This window comes from Rhinatrema bivittatum, chromosome 17 (genome assembly GCF_901001135.1).
Source record: "Rhinatrema bivittatum chromosome 17, aRhiBiv1.1, whole genome shotgun sequence".
Classification (NCBI taxonomy): Eukaryota; Metazoa; Chordata; class Amphibia; order Gymnophiona; family Rhinatrematidae; genus Rhinatrema; species Rhinatrema bivittatum.
In genome coordinates, this window is record NC_042631.1 from 8,554,138 (window position 1) to 8,572,218 (window position 18,081).

Below are 18,081 nucleotides of genomic sequence, written 5' to 3' on the forward strand. Positions count from 1 at the left end.
TGCAATAATATATTGCATTTTTAAATTTCAAGATTGGGGGAAAAAAAACCCCCTTTTAATTGTATTAATATATAATATATTCCATTAAAGAAAAAAAAATACAAACTATTTAAGCAGGACTGATTAATTTCTGCAACATATCTTAACCTTTGTATTCTGATGTTCTCATGATAAAAGAATACCATGCATTAAAAGCTTAGCTTAATCTAAATTATATAGAATAGTACTATAATCATTCAAATGCAGGAGTATCTTTGTAATTGGTGTAAAGTTAGGATCATTAACTCTGGCTTGCAATCTGGTCCATCAATAAAACCTGTTGAAGTATATATTTCTAGCTGGCACAGAGAAGGATCATTTTGTAGTCTTGTGTGTAACATTCCAGCTCTCGCCCGTCCCTGCCAATTCATGGATGGTCCCACTCTCCCAGCAGCACATCCTGGAGGAGGAGAGAGGTAGACAGATTTGGCAGGAGTGTTTAGCATCTGCCAAATCCTTGTACAGAAAGGGGCCCTGGTATGTGTGTATGGACAGTCATGGCATCAAGAAAAAGAAGTGATTTACCAGAAACCTTGTGAACACAACTTTCGAAGGCCAGGGAAGCCACCTAATTATCTTATGCATAAAAAAAAGGAGCATTCATACATTAGGCTAAGGTGTGTAGTCTGCCAATTCAGGCTAGAAATATGCAACCTGCCTTAGCATGTACAATCATAGCTTTATATATGCATAACTATCCAGAGATTATTCTTCAAAAGTTTAAGTTGCAAGAATGGATTGTGAAGCACTGTGTGTGCAAAAAAAAATGAAACCACATTGAAATCAGACATCCCATCTATAAAATGGTCTTCTTGAATCTCCATCCAGTCCATCTGAGGTCAAGGTTTCTAGATCCCAAGAATGTCTATGCGTCACTTTTCTTCCCATCCTGGTCAAGTTTTGCCTATACAAAGCCGCCTCCAGGATCTATGGGAGTCTCTGCAATAGATTCCATAAACAGAAAAGATGTTTCAGTGTGTCCCACAGTGAGACCAATATTGTAAAGCCCCAACCAAACCAAAATGTGGACATGTATAGCCACAAAGCATGGTCACGTGACTTAACAGCTGTTCTGTTCAAAAAAAGTTTTCACTTGCATGAATAATTGGTCCGTTTTTTAAAGTGTGAGCATACAAATTAAAATCAATATATAACAACATACTGATTGTAAAAAAATGAACTAAAAAGGCCATATTCTGTGTGTAATAAGTGCTGCTAGCTGACGACAGGAGTCCACATAATGAAAACACTTTTTTTTATAGATTTAGATCAGGCCTTTTCATGGGTAGTTCAAGGCAAGTTACATTTAGTTCCATACGGTATTTTCTATATCCCCAGAGGGCGCACAATCTCTATTTGTATCTGAGGCAATGGAAGGTGAAGTGATTTGCCCAAGGTCACAAGGAGGGTCAGTGGAATTTTGAACCCTGGCTTCCCTGGTGTTCAGCCTGCTGCACTAACCACTAGGATACTCCTCCACTCCAACTGTAATGTGATAAACGCTTTGGCAAAAATTCACACTGAAACTTGCCACTTCAGTTCTGAATTAAGTCCATAGGCTTGCATGTGCTACCATGAAAATTTACTTCTGCTCTAAAAGAGAAAATTTGCATTCAACAATACCCCCTTAAGCATTGCTCATCCATTGTCCAATACTGCAAATCTTCAAAAATATATCATTCCTTAATGTGATCCACCACAATCAGCACTTTGTGTCTCTTATCCTTCAAACAACTCTTAGCTTCAATAAGTTTGCATTGTGTTTTGCAGGCATACGGTAACCCCCAGGGACAGTGTCTAAACAATATGAGCAGAATCACAATTAGAGGGAGCATGGCGTTAGTTTGGGGTTATTTCCTGCCCATTATGGGCAATTGCAATGTCTGTGGATTAGATGAAGCAGTTGCCACATTTGACATTGACATAACCAGAACTATCAGAAATGGACACTTAATGTAGATCTGCTGATTTGTTTGGCTTTTTCTTTTTTATTAATGCAATGGACAGACATGTTGACAGCACTACACTAGGTGCTTTCGTCTGCTTTGAGAAAATGCACCTAAAAGCCTTTACATTTCTAGTTCAATTAATTTTGTCATTAACACCTGTCTTCATTTATAACAAGGTTATTACCAGGAAGTATGACAGTTTAATATGTGACTGAATACTTTAAACAGAACCTTAAAATGTTATAGTACAGCACTGCTTATTTTAATGGGTTTTAGCACAGAGCTTTGCCTGCAAAATAAGTTTTATATATTTACTGAATTAGCCACCTTTTCAATCTTTTGTTCAGGGATCTAAAAGATGATGCCTGGGATTTAAGCTATCTGTTTTTATTGCAAGCACAAAATATAATTTACTGTGCCTTGAATTACCTTTTGAAGCTGTATTGACGATAATACAAGGCATTTCTCAAAAGCTTTCATTTTCCTGTTTTTAAATCAAATTACAGGACATTATTCTGAAAATCAAGATACTAAACAATACTGTGTAAGACTTCTCTGCAGCGAGTGAAGGGAGAATGCATCTATGCCTTTGGGAAATTAAAGTTTCATACTAGCGCCTGATGTTCTTGGAGGAGGAGTGGGGGGGGGGGGTGTGTCGGGGGGGGGGGGGAGGAATAGGCAGACAGAGGAGGGCAGTATGAGGAGGAGGCTGAGTTGGCATTTTGAGGGTCCATTGTAACGAGCAGAGAAATGTACAGGAACAATTTCTGCATCCTCGTGGCACATTGTAATAGCAAAACAAAGGCAAAAGTAAAGATGAACGCCTCCTTAAGATGGTAACTTTCAATCTGGCGCACATTTGCACGCATATGTCGGCCTGCCGCCATTTAAAACCTATGCGTGCATGTTATAAAATAGTCTGGCTGCGAACACATTGCCAAACTTTAATCCCGCTTCTACTGTTTAAATTGGGTAGCTTGCAAGCCCATGCTATTCCCAGTTTACCAGTTCATCCATCGATTTGTCCAGTTAAGACAGGTCCCCTCAGACCCTTTAAACCCCTCAGAAATGGCTCAGTCCTTTTATTTTTTTAACTTACATGTCATGCATAGCAGAAGTAAAGCTACGCAGCGGGGGACCTCTGAATGCGGCCGGGGTGCATGAGTATTTACGTGCACATCTCAAAGCTTGGACATGTGAGCTCTGCGGGAGATACGCGTGTATCCAGGTGGCTTTTAAAATCTGCTTGGTGCACATGCGCCAAGCTTTTAAAATTCACCTTTAAAGTTTAAGATGAGAAATAATAATAACGTTGAAGAGGGTTTTCTTTCCCGGCATCCACGAATAGCATTTGTGAGAGCACAGAGGGAGAATGATTGATTCTACTGGAACATTCTCGTGCTAGAATCCAGAGGAAGACAAAAGCCCAACTAAGCAACCTCTCACAGAGAGTCTCCCTTAAGCCCACTCTGTATGAGTTTGGGGACCAGCTGGCCTCCCAGTTACCCAACTTGGAATCCCAGAAAGACCACTATAAAAAAAAACCAGAATTTATTAGATGTCCCCTATGTTTTGCCAGATTTAGTGTGGCAAGTCCGCTATGTTGGAGAGGATGCAGTATTCTAGCTTCCTATAGAGACATGTGGTGGAACTGTATGACTGTAAAAGAATTTTGGGGATGATGCACTTGCTAGTTCAACTACACAGCTGACAGTGCCTTTACGTTTGCAAGGTATATGGGCCGAACAGGCTCTGAATGTCGTTATGGAGACCGTACTTCATGCTGCTGTATTACAATAGCCTATTATTGGAAGACCACTCCACAACTTAATCATTGCAATACCTACCTGATATAGCAGTTATGGAGAGGGTGTCATTTTCTCTTAAGGATAAATTGGAGAGCTATGAAAATGTGTGGGGGACATACTGGCAATGGAGTTACTCCATATAGTCAGGTCAAGGATGGTTCTGTCTTTATTTAAGAGTTATCTTCCTAATGAATGCTAAACTGTTTCTGTAAATTTTATTGAAGTTGTAGCCTGCTCCACTGTTGATTGTTGTTTACTACTGTGTCTTTAAATAAAGAGAGAGATAATTCCCCCTCCATAAATTTATTTTAGAATTGACTAAAATAGTGCAGCCACCACTAAGTCGGCTGCTGTGATAAATGTTGACGACTTGTGCATGGGAATGTGTCTCACCACCAAAGAGGCAATAAGAGTGTAACCCCAGCTAGGGGCACATAAAATAAAAGAAGTACTGATGCTTGGTTTTTGTGGTCCTGACACCAGCTTTGTGGGTTCAAAAAGCAATATTCGGTAAGAGAGTGGATTGAACCTAACTCAGAGGCTGAAGAGAATGAAAATATCATCTTGGAAAAGGCAGACAATTGCAGTTGCTGAATTAGCCTCTTCTTGGATACATGGAATTAAGGCTCAACAAATAAATTATAGGTGAGGCCTTTTTACTGGACTAACGTCATACATTTGCGATGAGCATTCAAGAGTTATCCTATCTTTCGTCAAGTCAGGAAAACTCCCTGCTGGCCTGGAATGATTAGCAGGGAGTTTGTTGGACTCCAAACTCCTTGAATCACAAACTCCCCAAGAAATCTCTCTTCCTATTCAGAAACTCCTACTTGCACACACTGGCTCCCTCCCTCTATAGGTCACCTCTCCATAGTAGAAGGTTAAGTAAGACATTTGTGGAAAAGTAAGATACCACTTCTTCCAGCACGAGGACCAGGAAGTCCTCAGCCCCAAGTGTATTATATTTTCCAAAATTGAAATTCATTTTCTTCACACATTCATATATTGGCCTTATTGCATTTTCTAAGGAATCCTTTGGTGCATAAACATGCAAATGCTTATTCATTATACAGACAGAGACAAGAGGGAGTTGAGTGTGCTGCATTATTAAACATTCACTTTATTTAAAAAGGCTTAATCAATATTAAATTAAGAGGTTTGAAAGAAGACTTTTAGAATTAGCATGCCACTATATGTTGGTTATTCGCTATGACTCGGTGTTAACTACTAATCTAATGGACCTATTTGTTTCTTAAATAAGTTTAAATTAGATTCTTCGATCTTATGGTAGTAGAGTAGTAGAGTTTATTTTTTTAGGACTCGTTACTAGAAATGAGAGAGTTAGTGCTTCTTGACAAATTTAAATCAGAAGCATCCAGTTATATTGCTGGAAAAGCCATGCCCAGTTGTGAAATTCTGATTAATCTTGCAGATGAACAATACGAACTGCTGTATTTTACAGATGGAAAAAAATAATACAACATACAGTAAATGACAGCAGATAAGGACCATTAGATCTGCCCATAGGCCCTTGCCTGCTGTGCTCTAGCATAAGAATATTTCCTAGTTGTCAGCTGTACAGGACTTCTCTTTGGATCCCTTTAATTTTAAGGGGTTTCCCCCCTCTGCATGAAGCTACAGGCAATTAAAACCTTGGTCAAAGGATGCAAGATGCAATTGACCTTTATGTACTTTGTGGACCTTTTTTTTTTTGCTCTAATTATGGCCAAAACTTGAATCTGGTCTTTCATTTTTTTTATGGCACACTGCTGTTCACTTCCATGTAAGGTCACCAAGTTCTTCCCCTCCTGTACATGCATACAGGTACAGAACCACATAACTGGGCTAACGAGTTCTTCAGCTGATTTTAATAATGAAAACACACCCGTCAGTCTGCAGAACGTCTGAAGTGTGTAAACAGGCCAGGTAACTGGGGATATTTTTTTCTTGCTCTGCAAGTGAGGCATTTAAACTTCCCCGAGGAATAGTCAGCTCTGTTCTGTGGCGATTTACTCCTGCCCTGTGCAGGATCTTTGAATTCTGCAGGAGAGAGGACCCTAGTGACTGCCTTCCCAGCTTTGATATCACAGCCCCATCTCTTCACCAGCCAAGCGATGAAATCTGCCACAATACACAATGCAAACTCTTCTCTCTCCTATGACCTCCCTTTAGTTTGAAAAAGTACGTGTTCTTGTTTGTTTTCAAAACTAAGTTTCATAGCTGCAAAGCTGTGATCCTATTGTCCCTTGCAGAACACAAGGGCTATCTCATTACTTTCTCCTGCATTATTAAAAAAAAAAAAAGTGAAAAACTGTAAGATTGCTCATAAACATCAATATGCAGTCACCGTGGTGGGGGTACTTCACAATCCCACTGAGAGAACACTGGGGCCTCATTCCCTTCAAACCTTTTATTTCCCACAGATATAATTATGCTGTCACCCGTGCTGATTTCAGAATCTTTGGAATCCGGGCAGAAATGTAATTGCACCTGCCCTCTATTTGAAAAGAATCCGGAAAATTGTACCGAAACTCCACCCTGATTTTCCTAGCTTCAATTCAGAATTCTTTATTGTCGTAGCCTGCAATGGTTCACTTCTCATAAGTGCTAATATGGGAATTGCATTCATTACTCAAACTGATTACATTTTGACGACAGTTTCTTGAGATACCTAGGAACCTTTATTTATACAGACGTTCCTTGCAGTCTTTCTCTCCAGTTTCTCATCTTTTTCCGAAATATATTCTTGTAATTTTGACATTGCCTTCTCTCCCCCCCAGCTGAGCTTGCGGCTCTAGTACCTCTGTCTCCCCTGTGTGTCCCTGGTACCAGGTCTAACACTTGGTAATTTATTCCCCAGCTTTCTGCAATGTTATCATAGTCCCATGATTAAGATCCAGCTACCTCCACCCACTTATAAATATCTGGATTATTTGCAAAGTTTAATATTGCAATCATGCTTTTTTTTTTTTTTTAACTTTTCTAGTCGCAGCTAAATTAAACCTGATAGGTTCTTACATATCTGACATTTTGTAATTCTGGAAATAAAATGGCATTAATTTCTTAAAAGCAACTATAATATTCCCTAGTCATCAAAGTGGTTTACTGTGCCACCTGGACTGGAGGATAACAATCAGATACTGTATGTAAGCTTGAACAATGAAATATCATTACTATTGTTAATCAGACGCACTGTGACAAGGGCAGTTCTTTAACATATTTATAATTTAGCAATATTTCCTGTACATAATTTAAAGCTAGAACCTTTGCTTCATTTCCCAGTTGGTGCAGCTAGAAATTATGAAGGAAAGATGTGCCTTCTCATTCCCAATTGTCATCAGAACCTAGCTACAAGTTGCAAAAGCACTTTTACTGATTTAAAAAAAATAATAATAATAGCACCACATGTTAAAAACCCCTGTTTTTGGTTGAGCTATGGTGGTAGAATAATTGTATATGAGCAGTAATAGTATAAAATCTAAGAAAGACCTATATGTTGACCTTATTATTATCATTTGTAGACATACTGAATATATACTAAATATACAGAGCAGGACATACTGAATATATACAGAGCAGGACAATAAATCAATCGTTTATACATTTTATTAACAATAATTGTTATAAGAACATATCATAAAATTAAAATCAAGACATAAAATACATGTTGTAAGTACTAAGAAAAAATACTAACCATACCCAATAAATCAATAAAATGCAACCACAGTTTTCTGACCCAATTCATATCAGTATAATCTCTTAAACAATAACCCTGGTAAGTCTTAATCACATACTGTGATTGCTACTACAATTCAATTTACATCACATAACAAACTTAGCTCATATTCTGTTTCGATGATCATGTGGGATACATGCTGATAGAACTGGTCTTCTCTCATGTCAAATCCCTATTAAATACATGCTGGTCATATCTGATATCATGCCTCAATTTACATCACACACCAATCAAATCTCATGTTCTCTTTCAATGATCATGGATACATGTTGATAGAACTGGTCATATCTCATGTCAATCCCTATTAAATACATGCTGGTCATATCTGATATCATGCCTCAATTTACATCACACACCAATCAAATCTCATGTTCTCTTTCAATGATCATGGATACACGTTGATAGAACTGGTCATATCTCATGTCAGTCCCTATTAAATACATGCTGGTCATATCTGATATCATGCCTCAATTTACATCACACACCAATCAAATCTCATGTTCTCTTTCAATGATCATGGATACATGTTGATAGAACTGGTCATATCTCATGTCAGTCCCTATTAAATACATGCTGGTCATATCTGATATCATGGCCAAACAAAAGGATCCCTGTTTCATCCTCCACAGGTTTCATCAAGGGGACTCTTGATGCAGAATATCCATTCCCTTGAAACAGGTTTTCCTCTTATGCCTTAATAACTTTCAGGCATTTAAATGTCTTTACCTTATACCCTTTGTTTATTATTATACATTTTAGGTGTTTTGTTATGGATTTATGTTGTATTGGAATCTGATTGTATTAGGTTTCTCACCAGTTTGAGTGACTTTTTATTTTTATCTGGAAGGCGGAATATAAAATAAATAAAATAACTAAACTCCCATCTCATCTGGCTTCGGATGCAGACCCCACACTGTTTTGGTTGCCTTTCTCTGGACCGCCTCTAGCCTCTCTGTCCTTTTTGAGCTGTGGCCTCCAGAACTGATGCAGTATTCTAGGTAAGGCCTCATCAATGACCCGTGTCTACTGTGCCACCATCCCTTCCTTTTTTCTGCTGCTTGTGCATCCTTTCTGGCTCTAGCCACTGCCTTGTCACTATTTTGCAACCTCAAGATGATCAGACAGCCCCCCGCAATCAGGTCTGATTGGTGCACATGAGAAGTTGTGGGAGCTCTTCTCACATCTTTCTACCCTTCCTTTACATTTTCCCCTCTTTCCTTCCGCATCACCTCACAGTCAGATCAGGTCTCCTTTTTACATTCTTGCTACTTTTTCTTGCTTCATTTCTCTCTGTCCTAGCATCTGCTTCCCTGCTGCCTCTCCTTCAAGCATCCATGTTGCCTCCTATCCCCTCCCCCAGCATCCCAAGCATCTGGCTCCTGCCTTTCCCCACCTGCTAGACCTAAATTTCAAAGCAGCTGCTGCTGTCTCTCTCCACTGACCTCCTCAGCTACTGCATCACCTTGTGCCCCCTCCCTCTCCTAATAACTGCTTCCTTCTCTAGTTGGATTCACACTGGTACTGCCAGCTTCGCTCCAAAACTAATACTCACCCGTGCAGCCTGATTTAGCCCCTGCTGCTTCTTTCCCTTGGCCATTGACTGAAGACCCAACTCAAACATCCTGCTGCCAAGGCTTCGACCCCCGCCTCCCCACTCTACCACTTGCAAAGAGAAAAAAATAAAACCTTAGACTGCTATGGCCAGCCTACGACTTAGGGCCCCTCCACATCTGCTGGCACTGCAAGCATTTTCAAAAACCGTGGACTAATGCTTCCTGTGGGCTGATATTGTGCATTATGAGATCGGCACCCAGGAGATAAGTCCCAAACCCCCCTCTAGAGTTCTGAAGCTCACCATCCCAGCACAAGAGCGGCAGCAGGGTGAGCTTCTGGGGTCCTTTTTCCTCGAGGTGAGTCATGGCATGTGCACCTTACAGGGAGCGCTGATCTTAACTCAATAAACCCTGCCAGATGTTAGGAACCAGGAGCTTACTATCATGATTATTTAACAACTAGGGCTGAAACTGGTATTGGGACTCGGAGATCGTATTGGTGAAGGTTACTAAGAGTAACAGATAAGTATGAGAAAAAAAAAGTGTGAAACTTGCTGGGCAGACTGGATGGGCCATTTGGTCTTCTTCTGCCGTCATTTCTATGTTTCTATAAGACTGGTGGGTGTTTGCATCCAAGAACAGCTCATCGTGCTTTCAGGAGTACTTTAGAGAATGGAGAGCAGTAGGGATAATTATATTAAACCTTCCTCAAACCAGTGATTTGTTAACTTGCTTCTCCAAAGCTTTAAATTTCAGTACTGCCCATGTCTGTATCTTTCCCTGGGACTCCCGTTTAAAATAAACAAAAACTTATACCATCAGTGCAACCTCTGCTGATCTATGAGTTAGAAAAGCAAGCAAATCCCTTTTCACACTTGAAGCTTTTATTTTCACAGAACAATGCATTCTGTCCAAGCTGAGATCATCTACGATTGCCTCTTTGGCATTTCTGCTCTGAATTAAGCAGACAAAAAGCGTCCTCAAGAATTTTGCTCCAAATTAGTTTTGCAAGGCTCCTGTTTACAACTGCTATAGCGTTCACCGAGTTTTGGTCCAACTCTGCTGACCAAAACCTGGGTTCTGTTTCTGCCGCCGCTCTCATCCCAGTTGGCACCTTCCCCAATCCTGCTCTCTGCTTTTTATGACAGGAGGGGCCTGAAGATGAGGCATGATGGGCTTTGCCAGGTTTTAGTTTTGCCTTCTTCTCAGCCATCACAACAACCTTTCTTGGGACAGGATCACAGACTGGGTCTCCTTTCAGGATCCATGCACTCTGAATCCCACCCCCGGGATATAACTCCAGTTTGCATTTGTATTCATCAGTGCCAGGAAAATCTTTCTTGGCCAGCATTTTGCATAGTAAGGGGATAATTTTCAAAAGGATTTAGGTGTCAAAGCATATATTGCAGCAATTTTCAAACGTGCATTTTCATGCATAAAACCCAGTTATAAGCATGTAAACTTGTTTGACAATTATTCCCTAAATGTTCACATTTTTGTAAGCATAATTACAAATTAAATACAAGGGTGGTTCAATAGTGGAGAACTAGCAGCCTGGTGGTTAAAACAGGGGGTTAAGAACCAGGGAAGCCAGAGTTCAGGTTCACTGCTGCACTTTCGGGCTGATACAGTAAAGTGCGCTCTGGTAGCCCGCGTTTGGCCGCGCGCGTTTGACATGCTATTTTTATCCCATATACAGTAAGGGGTAATAGCGCATCGAAAACGCGTGGCCATCCCCCATTTCTGTGTGATCCAGAAAGTAAAATGTGCAGCCAAGCCTCACATTTTACTTTCAGAAATTAACGCCTACCCAAAGGCAGGAGTTAATTTCAGCCGGCATCGGGAATGTGCACAGAAAAGCAGAAAAAACTGCTTTTCTGTGATATTAAGTAGGAGGCCCCAAAAGTTAAAAAAAAAAAAAAAAAAAGTTTAAATCTACCCACGGCCCGCGGGTTGGACGCTCAATTTAGCCGGCGTCTGTTTTCCGAACCCGTGGCGGTCAGCGGGCTCGAGAACCGACGCCAGTAAAATTGAGCGTCTGCTGTCAAACCTGCAGCCAGCCGCCGCTTCTGTCAACAAGGAGGCGCTCGGGTCGCGCTGGTGTCCCTAGCGCCTCTTTTTATCGCAGGCCCTAATTAGCATACCTGGGCTTCCTGAATCGCGTGCCCAGGAGAGTGGCCCGTGCGCGCGTTGGGAGAGCGGGTGCTCGCCGGCTCTCCCGCGCGGTTTTCTGTATCGGCCCCGCTTGTAATCTGGCACCAGTCACTTCGCCCTCCGTTGCCTCGGGTACAAATATAGGGGCTTATTTACTAAAGATTTCCTCTCACTTTGTGTCTGTAGGAAAACTGCTTAGTACATTGTGAGCCTGCGGTGGCAGAAGCGGCGCTGGAATCAAATGCAACTAGCAGCATGTTAAGAACTCGCGTCTAACATGGATGCTGGTTTCCAAAATCACAGCCTCGGGTGTGAAGTGGTTCCAGTTCATTTAATAACTTCTCAACAGCAGATAATATCCCCTTTAAAGACCACTTAGTTTGACTTAGCGACTTGGCAGCACTGGTGAACACAATCCCGCCTCCCCGCCCGTGCTGAGCGCGCTCACTGCTGGCGCACGTTTCCTCACCATTCCTGTAACGAGCGACTTTTAAAAGCCAGTGATGGTCGTTTTTTGCACTCTCCCATCTGCCAGTCTGCGTCTCCCAAATCCCTTCTCGATCCCAGCCCTCTCCCTGCCCAGTTTGCATTCCATCGGACAACGGAAAAACAAAACAAGAAAAGGACTTCAGCCATCTGAGCGATTGGTATTTAAGAAGAGGCGTCACTGTTAATTCATTCCCTGGAGGAGCCAGGTGCTCATTCCATTTTTTTTTTTTGCATGCATTTTCCTTTTTGGAGAAGTCTGATGTCAGAGAGAGGCTCCTGAAATTTCTCCTGCTGTCCTCAGGACGGAGCCTGAAGCAGAGGGCACCAGGGCTCGCGCTTCTGCAGACCTACGGGAAAGTTTCCTCTGCGACTCCTTGTCAGCAGACCGACTCCTTGTCAGCAGACCGACTCCTTGTCAGCAGACCGACTCCTTGTCAGCAGAGCGCGTGGTCTCTGTCTAGCTTGCAGACCCCCGCACTATTGCTGCTTTGACGACTTCCATGTCGGTAAAAGGAGCATTGCATGATTTCCTGTAAGCACTCCTAGCACACACAGTTCACCTTACCTCTCTCTCTTATTAAGCATTCCAGGGTCTCTTTTTTTTCTCCCCAGACTGTGAATCACTGCGATCACAAGAAAAGGGGGCGTGGCTCTTTGGCAGCTGAATATATTTGCTCCTTGTTTGTCATTCTTTGGGCTTTTTTTTTTTTTTCTTTCCTCCTCCACCTTTACAGGAAACTGGGAAAGAAACCAGACTCTTATGATCCGGGGTGAAGCTGTCCTTCACCTGCAGGCGAACCGGTAAGCGCAACTTTTTAAAATTTTTATTTTTGAATTGATCAATCCGGAATTCAGAAGCAGTTTTTGGGGCGTTCTTGATTCGAATCCTCGCCTTTCCTCTCGCAAGCTTCCGAGAAGAAACTTGCAAATTGGAGAGGCGGCTGGGTGTGAGCAAAACAGCTGGCTCCTGGGCGGGGGACCTTTTCTCTGTAGGCAGGGAGCATTCGGGCAAAACAAGCCCAGCATTTGGAATCTTTAGAGCTGGTGCAGGGCAGCGCAAAACCGCTGTGGCAAAATGTACGCGCCCAAATCGCCACAGAGGGCAGGACTACTACTTAGTCAGGTTTGGAAAGCTTCTCTCATATCAAGCCTTACTGCACTTGGCAGAAAGACAAAACAAAACTTAATTGCTTCAGTTAAGTACTTACCTGAAACTATTTTACTGCAACTTCTTTATTTGTAATTGTGTTTCTATCCTTCTGTAAATAAAATACAAAAAAACCACAATGTGAGTTTACAAAACCTACAGACAATATAGCATATCATCATATACTATTACCAACGATCAGAGATGAAAAAACCAAAACATTTTTTCCATACATTGCTGGAATTTGTCATAACAAGCTCTGCTATAATATACAGAATTTTCTCATAGGTAGAATCTCCAAAACATCAGATATCCTGCCAGTGACAATGGGTCTTTCTACTTTAAGGATGTTCTAGCCAAGTTTGTAAGAGCAGTGCTGACACACATTAAATTAGATTCTTTCAGGATGGCATTGTCAGAGCTTAGTACACAAAGTTTAAAGGATAATTCAATTTTAATATATTTTTTTTGTGCAGAAACAAAGATCGGTAAACCAAAAAATAAAAAAAATATTGTATTTAACACTGTACCAAATCTACTATATATTGTATATAAAAAAAAGAGGCAGTTTTGGCTCCTGGCTTCAGCATTTGTTTATTTTGGAGGCACTGGGCTGTACACATGTGAGCGCTATGTGCGGTCTGCACCAAAAACGCACACTGCAGTCTGCAAAGTGTCCCCCAGAGGCATAGCCAAGCAATGAGCACATATGACCAAGTGGAAAAGTGTGCCCTTCCCCTGCACCACACATGACACCATGAGCTGGGAGACCATTAAAAAAAAAAAGTTAAACCCTGTTATAATCTATAAACAGATTTGCCTATGACTTACATCTCTACAGATGTGATCCCTAATCCCCACCCAACTAATTACTGATCTCTATCTTGTTAGGCAGCAGGAGATGAAAAAGGAGTGTGTCCCTAGGTCAGAGTGGAGTTAGAGGGAATTCACTGCCCCTTTTGGGATAAGGACACCTCTCTGGTTTAATAAAATAAGTCTTGTTATCAAGCAGCCTTCTCCGAATTATGAAAAAGGTTCCTCATGCAGTAACAATGTTGCTAGCAGTAACTTATGGGTTTAACAGTTGCTTGGTTTTGATTGATTGTAAATATGACTACCAGAGAAACCTGGGGGTATCCTGTATGGAGCAGCAGATACTTCCAGAATAAGCTTGCTGGGCAGACTGGATGGGCCATCTGGTCCTTTTCTGACATTATTACTATGGTACTGTGTATCAAAATGACCGTAAACTAGTTTGAATAAGTACTTTTTGAATGTTACAAAAACATTTGATTTTAAAGAACATTAGTAAAAAAAATATATATGAACAATGCAAAAGCTGTTTTAAAAGTCAGTTAAAGTAATATTTTTGGCAAGTAATGATTAAATTGTAAGCCAAATGCCCCAGTACCTACACTGATGAAGGCTTTTGGCTTCAGTGATCATGCCTTTCCCCCCATCTATTACATTAGAGGAAGCTTGATTCTATTGAATTAAGGGTGTATGCTTTTTAATTAATTGTAACATAATTAGGTTCTAGATCTCATTAACAGCAAACCCCCTCAGATCTATTAGTTAAAATTTATAACCTATCATTAAAATCATCCATTGTACCTGAAGTGGAGGGTGGCTGATGTAACACCAATATTTATAAAAGGCTCCAGGGGCGATCTGGGTAACTATAGACCAGTGAGCCTGACTTCGGTGCCAGGAAAAATAGTGGAAACTATTCTCAAGATCAAAATCACATAGAAAGACATTATTTAATGGAACATAGCATGGATTTACTCAAGGGAAGTCTTGTCTCATAAATCTACTTCATTTTTTGAAGGGGTTAATAAACATGTAGATAAAGGTGAACCGGTAGATGTAGTGTATTTATATTTTCAGAAGGTGTTTGACAAAGTCCCTCATGAGAGGCTTCCAAGAAAACTAAAAAGTCATGGGATAGGAGGTGATGTCCTTTCGTGGATTACAAGCTGGTTAAAAGACAGGAAACAGTGAGTAGGATTAAATGGTAAATTTTCTCAGTGGAGTGCCTCAGGGATCTGTACTTGGAGCCAGGGACAGATTGGCCTATCGGGGGATCAGGCATCCCCTGGTGGGCCTGTTGCGCTAGTCATGTGGTCTGCCGAGTGCAGCCGTGACAGAGCCGCGCTCGGCAGACTATGTGGTATCTCCTGGGCCGGGAATCCCCAGGCCGGTCTTCATCGGGAATCCGCCGCTACTTGGAGCAGTGCTTTTCAACATTTATTTATTTATTTATTTATTTATTTATAGACTTTTCTTTGCCGACATTCGTGAGGCACATCATATCGGCTTACATTGAACTTATTTATAAATGATTTGGAAAGGAATACGAGTGAGGTTATCAAATTTGCAGATGATACAAAATTATTCAGAGTACGGTAGTTAAATCACAAGCAGACTGTGATACATTACAGGAGGACCTTTCATGACTGGAAGATTGGGCATCCAATTGGCAGATGAAATTTAATGTGGAACAGCTCCCCTATGAGGAAAGACTAAAGAGGTTAGGACTTTTCAGCTTGGAGAAGAGATGGCTGAGGGGCGATATGATAGAGGTGTTTAAGATCATGAGAGGTCTAGAACGGGTAGATGTGAATCGGTTATTTACTTTTTTGGATAATAGAAAGACTAGGGGACACTCCATGAAGTTAGCATGGGGCACATTTAAAACTAATCGGAGAAAGTTCTTTTTTACTCAACGCACAATTAAACGCTGGAATTTGTTGCCAGAGGATGTGGTTAGTGCAGTTAGTATAGCGGTGTTTAAAAAAGGATTGGATAAGTTCTTGGAGGAGAAGTCCATTACCTGCTATTTATTAAGTTGACTTAGAAAATAGCCACTGCTATTACTATCAGCAGTAATATGAAATAGACTTAGTTTTTGGGTACTTGCCAGGTTTTTATGGCCTGGTTTGGCCTCTGTTGGAAACAGGATGCTGGGCTTGATGGACCCTTGGTCTGACCCAGTATGGCAGGTCTTATTATGCACTACTAAAAGCCTAATATGAGGTCATTTAAATTACAAACAATTATTTTGAATCAAGTTTTTGGGAAAGTGCTTTGAGAATAGAGGTGTTTTGGTCTTTTATGATTACCTACTACTGTTGTGGCAAATACCTCGCTCCTAATTATCGAGAAGTTTGGATATTATTGTTCTTTTTAGGCACACTGCAAACAAAACTCTGCTAAAAACGCACTCAGAACCTTCCATCCCATACCAGCACTAGTGGAGGAGTAGCCTAGAGGTTAGAGCAGCGAGCGGACTACAAACCAGGGAAACCAGCGTTCAAATCCCACTGCTGCTCCTTGTGACCTTGAGTAAGTCACTTTATCTTCCGTTGTCTCAGGTGCAAATATGTATGGTAAGTGCTCTGGAGATGGGAAATGCCCAGAGTACCTGGATGTAATCCACTTTGAATACACATCAAATAAACAAACATCCAAGACTCCTACAACAACAACCTTATCTAAGAAATGGAAACCCGGGATACGAAGGCTCCAATATTCTTCCCCTTCTTTCCCCCCATCCCCAGGATGGACCTCAGCACCCTCCCCCACACCAGCGCTTTCCTGTACGATTCCACCCTCCCTATGAGGGACCCAACACTCTCCTCCTTTCCCCCTTCCCTTCTACTTCCCCTCTCTCCCCATTGTCAAGGTTGAACTCTAATGTTCTTCTCTTCCTCAGCATTTGCCTCTCAGCCCCTTATCCTCTCCTCTGCCTTGTCCTCCCCCTGCCCCTTCCCAGATCTATTCCTCTGTCTGCCGCACCCTTCTTGGAGCTCTACCCCAGCCTATTTCCAAGCCTCCAGCCCTTCACCTTCCTTTATGTGGCTGTGTGCTTAGGAGGAAGATATTCTCAGGTGGTGAATGAGCTCCATGCTGGCCCTGGGTAGGATCTGTTCAACAGCTGCAAAGCATTCTCCTGTGTCTCTGCAAGCACCATGAATATACTCAAAATTCACAGGCCAAGCAGTTCTGCCGTTTGTTCTCGTGAGATCAGCAGCAGAAGTGCTGGCCCCCAGGGGCAGGGGGAGAGGCAGAGAGGATTTCCATTGCTCCTCCTGTTGGTCGGCCAGCCAAGACGTCTGGGAGGGGAAGGAGAACAAGCAATTGTCAAATAGTGGGAGGTGAGAGCAAACCTCAAGAGGACAGGGCCGGGACCATGAGTGGCAGTGCATGCTCCTCCTGCACTGCCAACCTCCACCGTGGATAATAATTGAAGGGGAGCCAGCAGCATAGCACCCCTAGGGCACTGGCACCTATGGCCAAGGCCATATTGGCCATAGGCACGTTATGCTTTTGCTGTACCTCATCCAGAAACACACCGTGTTGTCCATATGGTCAGCAGCAGCAGCAGTGTGCTTCTCATGCCCTGCCAACCCTGGCCATCTTCTGCACAAATATACACCACTCCCACGTTTCTGATCGAGTTTCACACTGTGCTATTGCCTCCAATGCATGCTTCAACCGCACATGTTGGCCACAGCTCCCACTACCTGCAGCACTCGTTACTTCATCTGCTATACTGCTGTTGATGATCACTGTCTAAAGAGGAGTACATGCACTCCCTTCTCACAGTGTGGCCCAGCTCTGGTATGCCTGTGGCACCACCCTCTCAGACACAGCTGCAGACGCCCTCCTGCCAGACCACAGCCAGTCACACTCTGCTGGCCACTCCCACTGCAGAATTTACCAACAGGTCCTGACCAACACAGGCTATGCACTAAAGGCCCACCTACCCTTTTTCTCCACACCGGGGCTGTTGATGCTTCTGCTACTGCTCCTATTGCAAACCCTGCACACAGGGTGAGGCCACTTCATGGCTGCTTTGGGGAAGAGGAGGGATGCCCAGTTTATGGGAAAACAGTCCAGGGGGTGAAGGCACACTTTTCTATGTGTTCTTCTACTAGATTTATAGATAAGAGAAACCTACTTCTCTCATGAACATGGCACAAAGAAAGAAGGGTAAAACCCCATTTTATAGAGTCATAATGAACTATAATAACTCCTGCATAAGAACTTAAAGTGAATTCTTCTAAGGTGGTCACTGATCACTATCCTTTTAGTGTCACAAAAAAACTTCCAGCCACTCGCCCCCCCTCCCCCATTGGACAGTTATCTTTATCTTTAAAATTTATAAATCGCCTATACACAAAGAACTAGGTGATGTACA

General features: G+C 42.0%; 1 protein-coding gene across 7 annotated transcripts in view; it reads left to right on the forward strand.

The window, feature by feature from the left end:
• Window positions 1–18,081, forward strand: part of SHANK2 (SH3 and multiple ankyrin repeat domains 2) — a 544,106-nt gene that overhangs the window by 103,191 nt on the left and 422,834 nt on the right. Inside the window, exon 1 of one of the 7 annotated variants that reach the window (XM_029582899.1) lies at window positions 12,452–12,529. The exons of 5 other annotated variants lie outside the window; for them this stretch is intronic. The gene's annotated coding sequence lies outside the window, so the exon portion shown is untranslated. Of the gene's footprint in view, window positions 1–12,451; window positions 12,530–12,833; window positions 12,852–18,081 lie in introns of those variants that run through there. One more of the 7 variants, XM_029582903.1, reaches the window with a different exon arrangement.